Consider the following 6,000-nt stretch of genomic DNA (forward strand, 5'->3'; position numbering starts at 1 on the left):
ACCATCGACCACGTCCCCTTGCTAGCCTGGACCAGCGTGAGCGTAGATGACACCATCAAGACCATGAGCACAATCCACTCCGGCTCTCCGTCAGACCCATTCCCGCACCATGTCTTCAACAAAGCAAGCAGCTCCATCGCACCCCACCTAAGCAATGTCATCAATCTCTCCCTTGAGACCGCGACCTTCCCAGAGAGCTGGAAACACACCGAGATCAACGCCCTACTCAAAAAACCCAAGGAAGACCCAGGAGACCTCAAGAACTTCCCACCCATTTCTCTGCTCCCCTTCCCGGCCAAGGTCATCGAGAAAATCGTTAACAGACAGCTAACCCGATACCTTGAAGAGAACAGAGTCCTGGACTCTTCCCAGTCAGGGTTCTGCAGCAACCACAGCACCGAAACTACCCTCATCGCCACCACCGACGACATCAGGACCCTGCTAGACAATTGGAAGACTGCAGCACTCATCTCCTAGACTTCTCTGCGGCCTTTGACACCGTCTGCCACTGCACACTACGCGCATGCCTCCACGCCACAGGGATCCGAGACAAGGCTCTGGAATGAACCACCTCCTTCCTCTCCAGCAGAACCCAGAGCGTCCGCCTCCCCCATTCCATTCCGAAGCCTCCGAGATCATCTGCGGCGTACCCCAAGGATCCTCTCTCAGCCCAACACTGTTTAACATTTACATGGCCCCACTTGCACATGTCGCCCGACAGCACGACCTCAACATAATCTCCTACGCCGATGACACTCAACTGATCCTCCCCTCACCAAGGACCCCATCACCGCCAAAGCCAACCTCCATGAAGGAATGAAGGCCGTAGCCGACTGGATGAAGATCAGCCGTCTGAAGCTGAACTCGGACAAGACGGAGGTCCTCATCCTCGGCTCCAACCCGTCAGCCTGGGACAAGAAAGACAGTCACCCAGGCCCTTGTCAGCAGCAGACCTGACTACGGAAACGCCCTCTACATGGGAGCCCTGACCAAGTTCATCAATCGACTACAACGCATCCAAAGCGCCTCAGCCCGACTGATCCTCGATGTACCACGACACGGCCACATCACCCCCCACCTGAGAAACCTACACTGGCTCCCCATCAACAAGAGGATATCCTTCAAGCTCCTCATCCACGCACACAAGGCACTCCACAAGACCGGCCCAGCCTACCTCAACGGACAGCTCTCCTTCTACACCCCCAACCGCCAGCTACGCTCCGCCGACCTCTCACTCGCCACCTTCCCGCGCATCCGAAGAACAACCACCGGCGGGATATCCTTCTCCCACCTTGCTGCCAAGACATGAAACACCCTCCCTCTGAGCCTACGACAGACCCAAGACCTGCTGACCTTCAGGAGGACACTAAAGACATGGCTGTTCGATCAGTAGCGGCCCCCACCTCCCGTGCCCCCAGTGCCTTGAGACCCTTGCGGGTATGTAGTGCGCTTAACAAATGACTGATTGATTGATTGATTGATTGATTGACTAGGCTCAGCTAGTCTCCTGGAAGCTAGGTCAGGGCCCCAGTGCCATTGAGGAGAATCTTAAAATACCCTAGGTTCAGTCTGACTTCTAAACTTTTGTCATGGTTTAATAGCAGTTTTTCCCAGCCTTCCTCTTCCAATTTCATCAATGATGATCTGCCTAATACTAGTTCTTCAGTTCTTCAGTGGTCGTTATAGCATTTTAACAGTAATAAGATGTTATAGGGCCCTGAGACAATTCCACTTACATGCCCTTTGCGCTCGGAAGTTCTATGTCTGTTTGGTCCAAGGCAATTAACGATGGTCCTAGGCAGTGTGTTGGTTGTTTATAATTCCAGTTTTGGGACTGAGGAAGGTCAAAGTCCATACGTAGGTCTGCAGATGATTTGAGTTGCCTCTACATCAATAAGTCTTCAATTATCATTATACCTTTACCGCTCCATGTGTTCTAGGATATGGGTGTGTTGCCACGTAGTATAGCATAACTCTACAAGCTAGGCACCCAGTTGTGTATTCTACAGTGAGAACCCAATTTAGTGAGAGCTTTATGCCAGGCACGTCAGAGGATTATAAAATTTACTTTTTGCTTGTCTATCACTGGCATGGGGTCTACATCTGCCATCTTTCATGTAGAAGAGCTCCTTCTCAATTCCCACTGATAGGGTCTTATCGATATATGTAGAGAGTAGGTGTTTTATATGGAAAAGTTGGTTTCAGATCCAATAAAAGTCTATATGTAGTAGATGCAGCCCTCCATTTTTTCTGGCTATGTCAATTTTTGATTCCTTCAATCTAGGTCTTGCTCCAGCCCATGTAAAGGTTTTTCTATTCTTGTCAAGGGAGTGGAACATGCTGGTTGCTATTTTCAGAGGTTACCATGGAAAATATGTAACTCAGTCAGGGGTACGCTCATTTCGATTATTTGTACCCTTCCTCATAGTGAAAACGATACCTTAGTGCTTGCCAACAAATTTGATGTCAATGTTTGTGGTGCTATATTGTTCTCAACTTATTAACTAGCCAGTCAAAAGAAGTTTTATTCGAATGCACAAGTAATAAAAGCAGACAGACAGCAGGTGCGAATCGGTTTCTGCGTAATCTACACACATGTGGCATTTATTATTCTCAGTGGTGGACCATTTAGATGTAAAACACTTTAGGGGTAATGATCCAGATCTAAGTCGAAAATACAGTTTGCATTTCCCAGTATGTATTCTTGTGTGAGTCTCTTGATGGGAATGTAGAGCTGGAAGGAAAATCCCACAAATGCGATAGGCCCACCTTATTAAGAAGGCTTCTCAAGTCTCACAACCAACTGATTATATGGAATTGATCCATGTAAATAATATCCCTTATACCCTCAGCACATACGGCCAGTTGCGGCGTACAAGATAATCTACACCAATATAAGATAGGCCGTAACCTAGCTAATTCCACCAGAGCTTTCCTGCCTAAATCGTTCCTTAATGGAAGGATGAGTGTGCTTTTTGGGAGACTAGTTATCACTCGCAAGAACGCGTTATCAGCTGTTGCTAGCTGCGACATATTCTCTAGACCCCACAGCACTGCACCATAAAGAACTGAGCTCACCACTTTGCTGTTATAGATTTGGAGTACAGGACTGAGAGGCTCGGTCAGGAAGGTTTTGAATTCGTTCCTTAGGACTCCAGCTAACTGCTCATGTTTTAATGCCATGGCTTCTATATATGGCTTCCATCTCATATCCTTCTGTAGTTTGATGCCCAGATAAACAAATGCATCAACCTGCTCAAGAGGAAGCCCATCGATCGTCAATCTACCCTTGAAGGATCTGTGCTGATTGAAGGCCATGAACTTTGTCTTAGCAGCATTCATTTTAAAGCCTCATAAAACACAGAATTCTTCATAACATCGCAGAGCATGCTGTAGTCCACTTGGGGTTTTAGAGATAATCAGCGTGTCATCTGCGAACATAAAAATCGGGATATTTCTTCCAGCTAAAACAGGTGCATCATTGTGGACCGCAGCAACAAAGTTAGCAGCACCAGAAACCTCTTTGGTGCACATGACAGCCCCTGGCCGTCATGCGTCACGGTGGGAGTGTGAGGAGGATGACCGGGGGCCGTCCGAATCCCACCCACGATTTAAATCGCCCGCACAGGGCGAAAAGGTGTACAGCGCCAAAGGGGTTAATAAAAAGGGTAAACGGTGTAGGAGCCAGCACGCATCCTTGGCGGATGCCCTTTTGTACAGGAAAGGGGTCTGTCTTGTTTCCCTGCACCCCCAGCGGATTTGTGAATAATTATCCTTGTGGTGGCGAGCAACGAGAGAAAGTAGGTCAAGTGGCAGTCCCATCTCCTTCAGTACCTCCCACAATTTACATCTTGAGACCATGTCAAAAGCTGATTTGAGATCGACAAAGGCAGCATACATGCTGCCCTTTCCAAGAACTATTGTCCGCCAATGTATTAGGACAAAAGGAAAGACCTGATCAATTGTGCTAATGTGGGCCCTGAAACCTGCCTACAGGGGGTCAAGGATGGTGTTTTCATCTACTCATGCATGAGCCTTGGCCAGGACAAGCCGGGCCACCACTTTTTGTATGGACTCTATGAGGCTTTTTGGCATATAATTACCAGGCAAGGATTTTTCTCCTTTTTAGGTCTTGCCTAGAAGCGCGCGAAGTGCGTCCTCGCTGAGAACTATAGTCGTCGGCTCAGCCGACAAACGAGTGGAGACAAGAGCCAGCCACGCGCGCGGCATTGTCAATGTTTATTATTAATAGTACCACTCTTTCGTCAGTGTTTTCTTTTCTTCCTAAAGGTCCTGAACCATTGCACTCTGTCAGGCTTCACAAATATACACGTTAACAACATTTCAGAAAACAGGCATTCACTTTTAAAATGTAAGAGCTTGTTGGAATTGTTTGGGAAATAGTCATTTAGGTGGAGTGGAACACAGGTATGATGGCACTGGAGGAACTGTAGTCAACAGATAGTCATTTGAGTTCCACAGTGAGGAAATGACCAAGGTAGGAATTAAATCCCATTGGGTAGAGGTGGGCATGATTCTGATTGGAGTGTGTAGTGTTACACCGAGTGACTCGTCTGAGTTTGGAAAGTTTCTTCAAATACGGTCTAAGGTTTATCCTTGACCTGTTCATGGGTTTTCCAATGTTGTGGGTATTGGTAGTTACTTTTTAATGACATTTTGGAAGGGACTGAGCATTGAGCCTCTGACCTCCTTGGATACTTGATTGGTTTGATGTGTAAGAGTTGTCTATAATGTTGACAGCTGTGCATATGGCTTGATATAGAAACCGTGATTGTTCTTGGTGGTGCTGATGTATAGAATAACTTACAATAAGCAGTCAATGTTAAACGTTTTTTGCAATTTTACATATGGTTGGTGCTTGATGAGGAATCTCCCTGAGACAAAGGGCCCGATTCACAGAATGAACTTAAGACTCCATCCTAAATTTACTACTATTTTGGTATTCACAGAATGCACTTACTACTTTTGGCATTCACAGAATGCACTTACTACTTTTGGCATTCACAGAATGAACTTACTACTTTTGGTATTCACAGAAGTTAGGATTTTGTCTTAAGTTTATCTTAAGATAAACTTAAGACAGACTTAAGACAGACTTAAGACAAACTTAAGACAGACTTAAGACAAAATCCTAACTTCTGTGAATACCAAAAGTAGTAAGTTCATTCTGTGAATACCAAAAGTAGTAAGTGCATTCTGTGAATGCCAAAAGTAGTAAGTGCATTCTGTGAATACCAAAATAGTAGTAAGTTTAGGATTGAGTCTTAAGTTCATTCTGTGAATCGGGCCCATTGTTACCAACATGGCCAAGTAGGTCCCCAGATGTTCCGAGTATTTTAATGGTGACAAAAGAAGGATATCAATACTGGGATATAAAATGGTACACTATCTGGTAGTCTTGGAACTCGCAACCAGATGTTGGTAGATGAAGTGTGTGCAGTAAAGCTGGGATGAGGTTCATAATTTTTGATGAATAGTTGTTTCTTACTGATTTGTTACGGTTGCATCTCACAAACCTGTCTACAGCTGTAGAATTGTGGATTCCCATGGAGGATATCAGGCCATGGGTCTGTGTGTCGGTCACAGTTTAATAGTTTAAATTGCCTTGTTCAAGGACTCCAGTACACCTAGTTCAAACTATCATACAGCCGCCCTCCTTCATGTGGACATATCCATTTCCCCATTCAGTCCTACGAATGCAGGGAGGTGCCATATTGACAAGTCTGCGCGTGCTCCGTAAGATCTTCCGATGGATCCACACCGAAACCAGGTCGTCACCAGCCGACTGGACTACGGAAACACCCTCTACGCCGGAACCACAGCCAAACTACAGAACGCCTCCGCACGACTCATCCTGGACATCCCCCGACACAGCCACATCTCCAGCCACCTGAGAGACCTGCACTGGCTCCCCGTCAGCAAGAGGATCACGTTCAGACTCCTCACCCACGCACACAAGGCTCTCCACGACATGGGCCC

This window comes from Lissotriton helveticus, chromosome 1_2 (genome assembly GCF_964261635.1).
Source record: "Lissotriton helveticus chromosome 1_2, aLisHel1.1, whole genome shotgun sequence".
Classification (NCBI taxonomy): Eukaryota; Metazoa; Chordata; class Amphibia; order Caudata; family Salamandridae; genus Lissotriton; species Lissotriton helveticus.